This window comes from Gracilinanus agilis, chromosome 6, assembly GCF_016433145.1.
Source record: "Gracilinanus agilis isolate LMUSP501 chromosome 6, AgileGrace, whole genome shotgun sequence".
NCBI lineage: Eukaryota > Metazoa > Chordata > Mammalia > Didelphimorphia > Didelphidae > Gracilinanus > Gracilinanus agilis.
The window spans coordinates 2,484,521-2,497,105 of NC_058135.1; the positions used below are offsets into that span (position 1 = coordinate 2,484,521).

Genomic DNA, 12,585 nt, shown 5'->3' on the forward strand with positions numbered 1-12,585 from the left:
CTGTACTTAATTCCCCAAAAGGTATATAAGTCCTCAAGTTCTACTGTTCTTCAGAGAATCATGTAGCATGGTGATCCTCTCAGAGACACTGTCCCCAGAATGTTGTTGGATTGATTGGACCAGTTGGCCTCAGAGGTCCCTTTCTCCTCTATGTAACAATTTCATTCAGATATAAGAACAGAAGAAGTGTTTGTTTTTCAGTAGGCGAGTGTCCTGAGCCCTCAGGCTTTACATGCTTTGGACTGACTCATTTCTTACAAATGTGAACAGGGGCTCTTTCCTTCTTTTAAATCTTTGAATCTATATTACCTAGCATGCTCCTTTACACATAGTAGATATTGAATGGACTTGAGCTGATCATGTCCAGTAATTGTTCATTATGGGGGGTGGATCCAAGATGGAGGAGTAACTAGGGCAGCAGCTCACCATTTCACCACAAAAATCCTCTCTGACCAAGAGTAAAATATCACCACAAAATGAATATAGGAGCAAAAGAACCAACAGAGACAGAGGGAAACAACATTCAAAAAAAGAAAAATCCAAAAGGTAGGCAGAGGTTATCTGGAGAACTGAGGTGAGAGGGGAGTAGAGCTAGTAGGAGGCATAGCAGTGAGTGAAGAGCAAGCCAAGAGCAAAACAACCCCCCACCACCACCCTACACATCTGCTCTCACAGGTTCCAAAGTTAATCCCAAGCTAAGTCAGACCCTGAGATCCTGCTGGGCAATTAGTGGTCTAAGCCAATTTGAAATTGCAAACCTGTGAAGAAGTGCAGAGTCCCAGCCCAAGGCAATCTGGCTGAAGGGGGCCAATCTGCGTGGGCTCAGAGTGAAGCTAGGAATCCCAGTGTGGGTTTGGGGTGAGGACACAGTTTTCAGGGGAAGTTTCCCTGGAATCTTTTTGCCCAAAACTAAGGGTGGAGCTCTAGGACAGGGGAATCAAGGGTGTGCCTGATCAAATCCAGAATGCCTTGAAACCAAAACTGTGAGCCTAAACCTGGGGCTAGAATATGATCAACACCTGAATTGATCAAGTTCAGACTGAGATTAAAAGTTTACACCCAAGCCTGAGGAAAGTCTTTAAGCTATCAGCATCTGAAAGGTCAATTGAATCAGCAGGGGGAGGGAACTCTTAGAGCTCTCAGCCCTCAGATCATCTGCTAACTTAGTAACAACCCAGAAAATAAGCTGAAAATAACATCAAGGAAGGAATGAAGTTTAAGAGAGTACCTCAACTCCCCAGAATACAGAGCCCACCTATAATTAGATAGGAAAAATGAGCAAACAATCAAAAAAGGACCTAACTCTAAAGACTTTTTATGGAGACAAAGAGCAAGGTGAAGACACTGAAGGGGACAGCAAAAGCAAAGGAAACATACCAAAAGTCCAAAAGAAAAATATGGATTGGACACAGATTCTGAAAGAGTTCAAAAAAGACTTCAAACACCAATTATTTAAAGTAGAATAACATGTAAATAGGTTTTGAACAATGATACATGTATAACCCAGTGGAACTGCTTGTTGACTTTGTGAGGGGGGAAGGTGGAAGGGGAGCAGATCATGAATCATGTAACCATGGAAAAATATTCTACATAAAAATTTTAAAAAATTGTTCATTATACACACACAGAGAAACAGTAATACAGAGACAGTGAGAGACAGAAACCGAATCAAAGAACCAGAAAAAAGATAGAGACAGACAGAAAAGGGCAGAGATGGAGACAGGAGAGGAGAGAGGGAGCAAAGTTGAAAGAGAGAGAGAGACAGACAGACAGAGACAAAGATATAGATAGAGAGATCTATTGAAGGAGTTTAGAATAATAAAAAAATAGAATTTAAGAAGAAAATCTTGAGGGAAAGGGGAACAATGATTATTTGGGGTTTTGGGCAGGTGAGGTGTAGTGAGGACTAAGGACCAAGGACAATGCTAGCTCTGAGGACAGTTCAACAATAGGTAATTTGAATCAGTAAAGGGAATGCTTTAGCAGGAGCCCAGGAAGAATTTCAGTTGCCCCTACTGGGACTGTGAGAGGAAGAGATTAGCTCTGAATAGATGGATGGCTTCATCAGTATGGTACCCAAGGCTATGGGATCTTGAGGGGCTGGGATCTGAGAGGGACCAAGGTCTGTGATGCAGGGAGCCCTTGGGTAGGTAAAATTAGGTAATAGGATAATACCTGCAGTGCAAGTTCACAAAGTGGTGAAATGATGGTCTCTTGAGATTTTGGGATGGTGAACTCTGGACCTCTGTGGGAAGTGTACCTTCTTAGATGTCGGCACTCTAAGCCAAAAAAGTAGTTTCCATTGCTACTGATTAGAATTACTTTTGTACAGCAGAACAATACACTTGTAACCCTTGAGTTCAAACCTTATCTCTGATGTTTGGACAAATTGCTTAATGTCCCCCTGACTCAGTTTCTTCATTTGTAAAATGAGAGACTTGAACAGTTCTCTTAATTCTCTTCTAGCTTTAGATCTATGATTCTATTTAATTCAGAATAATATCATTAATATTTTTTACTTCAAGTAATTAGATCTATGATCCTATTTAATTCAGAATAACATCATTATTATTTTTTACTTCAAGGCAATTAATTATTAAAACATTTTATATATAATACCCCAAAATATGCTCTCCACAGGCAATAGAGCAAATTGTTGAATGTTGTGATTGAGGACAATAGATATAAAGATGAATTTCCAAACTTTCTCTTCAAAAAAGGCTGATTTTCCTCCTTGAAGAAAAGGTACCATATTAATGTCATAAATAAGGGAGCACACATTTCCTATTAAGCACTTCATTCCTTTTTCATTGGGAAAACTTTTAATATTTCATGTACACAGGTCTTCATTAGATATTAAACCAGTCTAGATAATGCTTTTGGGGGAAATGTTTTTCTTTTATTGTTTTTAATCAGAGTTAATTTCTGTCATGGACCTGATCTCGACAATAGAGCTGTTTTTGCTGTTTTCCTGTCTGGATTTGGCAGAGGTTCAGGCATCTTGAAAAGTGCCTCCTTTTAGAAACCAAAGCCAAGGGAGGGAGCTACACTAGCTATTTTATTGGAGCATTTATTATTTTCACTCATTGGAATTTTTACATGGTCTGATCCTTGTTTTGACTACAAATCTGATAAAAATGATTTTTTTCTTGTTCAGCTCTTTCTGCTGAGGTTATTTGCACAAAAGTCATATTTTATGTTTGTTGGGTTTCCTAGTTTTTCAGAAGAGATTATTCCTCTGAGAGTACTTTTTTAGACTCATTAATGTCTGGAGTATCAAGGAAAAGGTTCATCTCTTGGTTTTCTATTTCTATCTTGATCCACAATATGCATCTGCACAACAAAGTATTCTAGTTGCACCCTATTTTAAAGAGTTTTACCCCTCATTGGGCATGGATGGACCATGCTGTTACAGGGCTAAAGGCAGTGGTCACATTGGTCACAAACAAATAACATAAACCCTCTCTCCATACATTTTAACATAAAATACATATTACAGAATGAACTAATCATCATGAAAACATAATACTTTTGATGTGCATGCAATACTACGATAGTCTTCTAAGGCCATAAGAATACTTTCAATCTCACTGGGGCAGCATATAGTATGTCCATGCAGCTCGTGGGTATGCTTCCATACTTTAGAGATTCTTCATGATTTAAGCATCCCTCTTAGCCTCTATTTAATTTAGTCTACAGTTTTCAAGAGTTCCTGTGGGTCCAGCATTCATTATTTTGCTGTCAACCTGCTGATGGACCCTGATGAACTTAGCTGGGTTAGTCTTTATTTGGATGGCCAAAGCTAGCCTCTGGATGACAAACATGCAGTCTGAGACTTGTCCTGAACTTAAAGTCTTTGCAGCTTGGTTAAGACTTTCCAGATATTCCAATTTTCCCTTCCATAAAAATTCAGGGTCATAGAAGGCACTGACATAGACATGCAGAAATAAGCGTGATGAAATTCTTTCATAGGATTCAGTGGATTCATTATTTAAATACTTTGGATACTTCATACACATGACAAAAGAATGCTCAACGTTTCAGAAACAAAAGAAGGAGTCTGTTGATAGGTCAGCATTATAGATTTGAGAACAATAGAAAACATTCTTTTCTCCATAAAATTCCCCTAGTTCATTCTGTTTAAACATTGTTGGGTTTTTGTTTTTGCTGCCATCATGCCACTGAGAAGAATGTGAGCTCCTAGAGGGCAGGGCCCTAGTTTTTGTTTTTCTTGCTCATTAGGCGATGCTGAATTTTACCATATTCCTCCCTTTCTGCATGGGCTCCAAGCCAACACCCTGGAAATACTCCAGCTTGGTACTGTTCTTGATTTCTTTGCTCACTTTGCAAACAGCTGTCATCCTGGGTTTTGGACAGCGTTGTTTATCTGAGCACACTCATTCATCAGGTCTCCACCATCATGGAGTGCATCCCAGCTCATAGCATATCCAAACACTGGAATTTATACACCCAAATGAATGTTGGTCTTCAGAGTTATCACCTTGAGAGGCTGTGCAGTTATTCTAGGGGTCTTGCCATAAATTAAAACTTTCCTGGAATAAAACATTGGACTTGCCTTTAGAACTAATTAACGAGCCAGGTGAGAAAACCAGTCTCATTTTCTTAAAGTCTGCTCTTTAAAGACACAAGCTGGGAACCCAAACAACACTGCCCAGACTGACCACATACCTCCACATAGAGAATTCGCATGAGTGGTTCAGAACTATGATTTCATCAGTCTGAGAACCTCCCAATGTGGAAATTCTTTGTTTTAATGCAAATCAGTAAGTCAGCAAATTATGATCTCAGAGAATTGACATGAGCCATCGAGAATCTGTCTGTATCAAATGCTTTCCTGAATCTAATTTCACTTATTCTCTGTTTATTTTTCTCATTATATGTACAATAATATACAAAATTATCCCATTCTATGTATATCTGTATAAGTCTATCTGAACCAGAAATAAGAGAAAGCCTTTCTGGCCCCAGAAATATAAGGGAACAGAGAAGTTTCCCAATACTGCTTATTAACTTTAATGAAAAAGGAAAATTAGGAATCAGTTACAAATGACTTCTTCTCAGACTCCAAGGTTAGTACTAACAAGGACAATGACTTGATATTTCCAGCCCTTCCATATTCTGTCCAGTGGTATAGACTGGAACTCATCCATACTTTCTCATTCAACACATGGCAAGTAACCCTCGAGGGGGCTGGAACTGATTCTCATTAGTGGCAAAAAGTTTTGCACTGTTACTGCTGGGCTTATTTTGACAGGATGACTCGGAGGTTTAAATCCCTCTCTGAGGCTTCTTTGGATAATGGAGTTAGGAAGCTATTGAGGCCCTCAAATTGAGAAAGTTGAAAATAGCTATGGTAGTAGTAGTACTAGTAGTAGTGGGAGCAGTAGGGTAGTACTAGTAGTAGTTATACTGTTGGTGCTGGTGATAGTAGAGGAGGAAGAAGATGATGAAGAAAAAAGAAAAACGAGTAAGTAGAGAACAAGAAGAAATGAAGAAACATTTCTATAACATTTTGTAGCACTTTAGGGTTTGCAAAAACATGATTCACACAAAACTATGAAATAGATGTTATTATCCCCATAAAAGAGACAACTGAAGGATATTCTATAGTGCTTCAAGTCTACCCAAAGTCTATATTTTCAAATATTTTTGGTAAAATATCTTGTGAGACTTCACCAAAATCATTAAATGGCTCAAATGGGGAAACAGCCAAACTTTACACTCCAAAGAACAAACACTATTTACTTAGGCTTCAAAAGCAAAATGTTGGGTTCAATAATATGCACATTTAGCCTTGAAAGTGCCTCTCTTTATGTTGAACCTTTCCCTCTCTGAAATATTAGGTATCTAAGTACATCCAGAGGCCTTTATAGTGAACTAATTCACTTTGAAATATTCTACTAATACACAGAAATTTGGACTTCTTCTAGGAAGGTAGGAAATAATTTGATTACTCATATATTTTTTAAAAGTAAAAATAATCCAATTCCAAAGACGCTGACTTTGGAATCCTTTGGCACACATGAATAAAATTTAAATTGACTATACTCATTGATTTACCTCTAACTCAGTAAGGAAAACTAAATAACTATAGGAAAAACCAGTTTTTATTAATGTATCTATGGGGTTGTTGTGTTTTGGGTGGAGGTGCTGATGGGGGAGTAAGCAATGCTGAGACACTAAATATGATAGAATTTTATTACTGGTAAGTAAATTGGTATTAACCACACCCTAAATCACTGCAGCTATCTAACTACAGAAACTAGAGAGGACTCATGATTATAAAAACAATAGGGGGCAGCTGGGTAGCTCAGTGGATTGAGAGCCAGACCTAGAGACCAGAGGTCCTGAGTTCAAATGTGGCCTGAGACATTTCCCAGCTGTTTGACCCCGGGCAAGACACTTAACCCCCATTGCCTAGCCCTTACAATTCTTCTGCCTTTGAGCCAATACACAGTATTGACTCCAAGACGGAAGGCAAGGGTTTCAAAAAAAATAATAGCTAACATTTATGTGTTTTAATGTTTGTAAGCTACTTTGTTAATATCTCATGTTATCTCCATAATATACCTAGGAAGTAGGTACTATTTCCTCCCCATTTTAAAGATGAGGAAACTGATCCAAATACTGGTATAATTATTTGCCAAAGGTCATACATCTAATAAGTGTCTGGTATAGAATTTTAAATCATGCCACATTTTGACCACTTCCTGACTTAAAGTCCAGTCTTCTATCCACTGTACCAAGTAGCTGCTGATAAAATTTGACCATAATACATTCTCCATCCTCAGTATCTATGTGTCTCTCCTCCTGTGGCTAACTCAATTCAAATACTAAATTTTTAAAGGAAAAAGAAAAAAATATGAGTGACCAACATCACAAAGATGTACAAAACTATCCAAGCCTTGCTCTCAACAAGGTTATGGTTAAATAAGGGAAGAGAGCATGAATTCAAGCAAGTCTAAGATTGAAAAAATAATACATAACATACATAGCACTTTTAGTTTTGCAAAGCACTTTCCATAAGTTCTTTTATTTGAGCCATATAACAATAGCTACCATTTATATAGCACTTTAAGACTTGCAAAGTAGTTTCCAAATATTATCTTATTTGATCTTCACAATGAAGCTGTGTAAGGATGGGATTTTTGCAAGAGGGATGGGACAAACATTTTTTTAAAACTGATGAATGGCTTTTATTATTCACAATTCAGGGACTGGGGAAAGAGGTAAAGGGCAGAGGGATTTTTGGGTGCCCTCTTCTCTATTTCTTTTTTTTTTTTTTTTTTGGTAATAAGGCTCTAAGTTTATTTACATCTTGAATAGTTTACAAGTGAACTATTTTAGTTTTACAGTTTATATATACAATATTCTCAAATTATGCATTAATTCACATTTTTTAATTTAGCATAACCTTCACATGAACTTGCTGATAAATGTTGACCTCTCCACTGTACACCACTTAATAGAACTAAATAAATACTAGTGGAATTTTTTTTTAAATAACTTAAAAGATTTACTAATTGCTGTGTTTCAAAAACTTCATAACTTTTCCATAAAAATTCGTGCTATGTCTTTTGATTGTTTTATCAATATTCCTTTAAAAAGGGTTCAGATTTAAGCTAAACATTTAAAGCCTGATTGAATTTATTCTTTCCCCATTAAAGGTATAGTCAGTCCCATAAAATGGACTTGTATAGTAATACAAGTGTACAGACTACATACATTTTGCAAATATAGACTATACACCACACAGGTGGACTTTCACAATACAATAATTTCACTGGAAACACATTAAATTTATTCAAGTAACTTCATTTACCACTGAATAAAATTAAAATGAATTTGTCAAAGAGCACCTGACCATCAAGTAGGTTATTTAGCTATATTTCATCACTGTCATATTCCTCTATTGTGATCTCTTCTTCCTCCATGAATCCTTGAGCTGTAGCAGGCTGGGGCTGGCTGGCCGGTAGATCTGTTCCACTAGTCTGACTCGAAGGAAGAAATAATGATGTTTCTGCATCAGTCTCTGAAGTTTTGATTTTGTCCTTGTGCATAAGTATCTTTGTAGGTGGTGATCCTTCACGATTAGTCTCATCATCACTATTAGAGTCTATCATTCCAGAATCCTTATCAGTTAGGGCTTCCATTTTCAATCTTTCTACTTATCAGGAACCACTGAGGTTTGTGCAGAGGTCGAAAACTTGCTCCTCCTCCTTGACAATAAGCAAAACCTCTGGATTTGTTGGAATGCATCACACCTCTTGTAGCTACAGATGTAGCTACAGATGCACTGTACCCCAAGAGTGGTCCTTGAATTCCAGTCACCATGGAGGATGTCAGCACAACTTATGTATTCACTGGCTCTCACAAGATCTTCTATTTCAGTGAAGAAATCTACATAGTTTTGGTGAAGGTATAAATTTAACAGCTCTCCAGGCATGTGTGACTTTTCTACAACCTCCTCGGGTTCAACAAGTAACAGGTCCCGTTCATATTCTGACAAATGAGAAGGTAATCGAGGAAATTCCAATTCCGTTAGAGGTGTTCTTTTACAATATAATATCTTTCCCAAAGTTCTGAAAAGAAAGAGACAGGCATCTTTGCCACCAATTGCCTGAACTTCTTGGTTTTCCAAAGTACTAACAGGTCTCTTTCTCTGCCTTGCTTTTGACAACAAGACATCTGATTTTAATGAAGACATCCCTTTTTTCCTTGACCAAAAATTGGTCTTCTCAGAATTACATTTAAAAGAAGAAAACTGGAGACTGTTTATTGCACTTCTTATATCACCAGAACATCCTTTACAAAGCAACTCTAAAGCTGGCTTCTCAGGGACAGCAATTTTCCTCCATTCATATTAGCTTCTATTGCTGCTATTCTACTAAGAACTTTCATCATAATTGTTGGTGCCACAGGATTGAAACTAATGTTAGATATGGAACATTCTTCTTGGATTTCTTTGGGGAACAATAATCTCTGACTACTGGCTCCACTAAGACTATCAGAGATTATAAATATAAGAGGATATCGACCTAGCCTCACAAATGTCCTTAATATTTCATGTAAAGTACTTGGATCTCTATAGAATTGATTAGGCATATCCTCAATTAAAATAATCTTCTTATCAGTGTGCAGACAATCACCAAGCATCTGTAGTTTGTTATATTTATTTGCTCTCAACAGAAACTCTTGAAAAATAGTCATCTGAGATTGACTAGGAACCATGTGGAAACTTGATTCAAGATTAAACTCATCCTTCATATCATGTTTTCTGGAGTCTAGAAAAACAGGGTTAATCCATTCTTGCACCTCAATACCGAGCTCCTTAACTAGTATTTGTAGAGTTGCTGTTTTTCCACATCCAGGAGGACCTGTTATTATTAGAATAGGCCCACCCTGTTTTGGCTGCCACTCAAAAACATGAGCTTTTAACCAGGTTTCAAGTTCTTCAATTTTCTTCTTATGTACAGCAAGTTCATTCTGAGTTTCCGGTTTGTATTTGTCTACCCATGGTTCATTTTCAGAGAGATTTTCATTTAAATTTGCTTCAACACTAATCTATTTTGAGGAATAAGATTTTCCTTTTTTTCTGGCTAGAAATTTGCTACTTTCTAATGTGGAAGGCAAATCTTTTCTTCTCTGATGAAAATTATTTACCGCCAGAGATTCAGTTTTAAGAGCAGAAGAAATGTCTGTGTTCCCAACAAAATCATCAAATGAAGGCTCTACCCAGTTGGTTATCTTTGTGGAAGCTACCTTTCGTCTAAGAGAAGTTTTTGACATTATAAACCTTGATAGTTCCCATCCGTAGTACAGAACCTGCAGTACATTAAAGTATAAATCACCTGCTGGCAGAGGGCAGTGATCCTTCGGCATCCCCCCCCCCCTCTCAGGGGGAGGTTGCTGCAGCGGCGAACTGAGTCCAGATGCGGCAGCCAAACAGCACTCAGAAGACCCAACTGGGAGCCGAGGCTGAGGCCCTCTTCTCTATATCTATGGGGTCCATCACTTAGGTGGGAAACCCAGTGGTTCCCACTTCTAAGCTTCTCCCCTTGCCTCTTCTCCTTCTGTATCTATTTCTATTTCCTATTTCTATCCTTTCTATAATTGTAATTTAGACCAGAAAGGGTCTCTCAGCAAGGTTGGGTTATGGGTGAAGGAGACTAAGAGATTGCTCCCAAAATAGTGTCCAAACTTAGCTGACTCAATGGTAGAAGTCTTGATGGATGAGATGAGAAGGAATGGCTTTGATCAGGGAATCAGGGTTTCAATTTCCAAAGAAAGATCCTCAGGAAGCCCTCAGGACTGGATCTGAGCTGGGGTATCCTCCTCCTCACTCCTCCCAGTCCTCCGCCCAAAGCCTATCCTCCTCTCCTCTCTCTGAGAAATTCTCCAGAATTCCTTTTGGTCTCTTGACTGTCAGTAACTGTCACCAACTGCCTTCTTCTGACTCCTTTTGTCCCACCCCCCTTTCACAAATCCCATCCTTACATCTGGGAACTAGTTACTATTATTTTCCTCATTTGATAGATGAGGAAACTTGGGCAGACAGATGCTAAGTGACTTTCCCAAGGTCACAATTGCAATTAATTGCCTAAGGATATGAAATCAGGTCTTCCTGAGTCTATATTAGTTCTCTACCATAATTTTATTTAGCTAACTCAAAACAGTCATTGCAAAGACAAATCCAGCTAAAGGGACTGAGAAAAATTCCATGAGAGATCATTTCAGGTCAGCCATCAAACAGATGGAAATATCAGAGAAAGAATGATGAGCTAAGTCTCCCATGGAAGGATTTCAATGAGGAGGGAGTCCATTGTCATGATGGCAGACAGCCTATGTGAATGTTTAGGGTGTGACAGTTGTAAAAGAGGAGAATGAAGGTAAAAAATTGTGCATTTGGGAATAAAGAGTATGGAAAAAATAAAGTGTGAAATCAGGATAGAAAAGTAATTTGTGGCCAGGTCAGGAAAGGATTTAATTACCAAGTTAAAGAGTTCAATAGCTTATTCTACAGAGGATGAAGTCACTGAAAATTGTTAACAGGGAAATTGCATGGCCAAATATATGTATTTTGGAAGTTTATTTTGTAAACTAGATTAATAAGACAATGGAAAGGGAGGCACTGGAGGAAGAAAGATGAGTTAAGAATTAATTAAGGTAGTAACTTGTTGGAAAGGAGAGGATAGATATGAAAAGTATTTTGTCAACAGAATGAAAGGAACTGTATCTAGACATGGAAGGAGAGGGATGAGTCAATGATAACTCCATCATTGAGATCCTGAGGGACTGTGGAGAATGAATACAGAAGTAGGGAGTTTGGGAAGGTCGCTGGATTTAGTGGAGATGACAGAGTTTAGGAAATGCTGAATCTGAATTAGTGGTAGGGCAGCCAAATGGTATTACTGGAAGAAAATGAACCAGTAAAAGAGTTTAAGAAGGATCAGTCTGACAGATAGGAAGGGAACAAGGCAAAAAAGGAAAACCAAAAATTTATTTGTTTTGGTTTTGCATGCTCACTGCTTAGCATACAATGGTAGGGATTAGAACTGGATCTGTGATTTCCTTTGGAACTTTGGGATGAAAAAAATTTCCTCTACTAGCACAGGTTCATACCTTCCCTGCAATTTAGCATCTTAGAGTCACTTAAAGGTGAGGGAAGTTGTGACTTGTCCAAGGTTTGTGTCAGAGGCTTAACTTTAAAAAAAAATTATTTCTTCAATTAATTAATTAACTAATTAATTAATTAATTTAGAATACTTTTCCATGATTACATGATTCATGTTCTTTCCCTCTCCTCCTCTCTCCCCCTCCCATAGCCAATATGCAATTCAACTGGGTTTTACATATGTCATTGATCAAGATCTATTTCCAAATTATTAATATTTGCAATAAAGTAATCATTTAAATTCTACATCCCTAATCATATCCTCATCGAACCATGTGATCAAGGAAATGTTTTTTTCTGTGTTTCTGCTCCCACAGTTCTTTCTCTGGATATGGATAACTTTCTTTCTCATAAGTCCCTCAGAATTGTCCTGGATCATTGCATTGCTGCTAGTACAGAAATCCATTACATTTGATTATGCCACAGTATATCTGTTTCTGTGTATAATGTTCTCCTGGTTGTGCTCCTTTCACTCTGCATCAATTCCTGGAGATCTTTCCATTTCACATGGAATTCCTCCAGTTCATTATTCCTTTGAGCACAGTAGTATTCCATCACCAACAGATACCACAAATTGTTCAGCCATTCCACAATTGAAGGGCATCCCCTCATTTTCCAATTTTTTGCCACCACAAAGAGTGAGGCTATGAATATTTTTGTAAATGTATTTTTCCCTATTATCTCTTTGGGGTATAAACCCAACAGTGGTATGGCTGGGTCAAAGGGCAGGCAGTCATTTAAAGCCCTTTAGGCATAATTGTCTTCCAGAATCATTGGATCAATTCACAACTCCACCAGCAATGCATTAGTGTCCCAATTTTGCCACACCCACTCCAGCATTTATTATTTTCCTTTGCTGTCATATCAGCCAATCTGCTAGGTGTGAGTTG

At 37.9% G+C, this 12,585-nt stretch overlaps 1 pseudogene; it reads right to left on the bottom strand.

Moving 5' to 3' along the window:
• Positions 1–7,904: 7,904 nt before the first annotated feature.
• On the bottom strand, positions 7,905–9,810 carry LOC123251767 (annotated as a pseudogene).
• Positions 9,811–12,585: the final 2,775 nt, after the last annotated feature.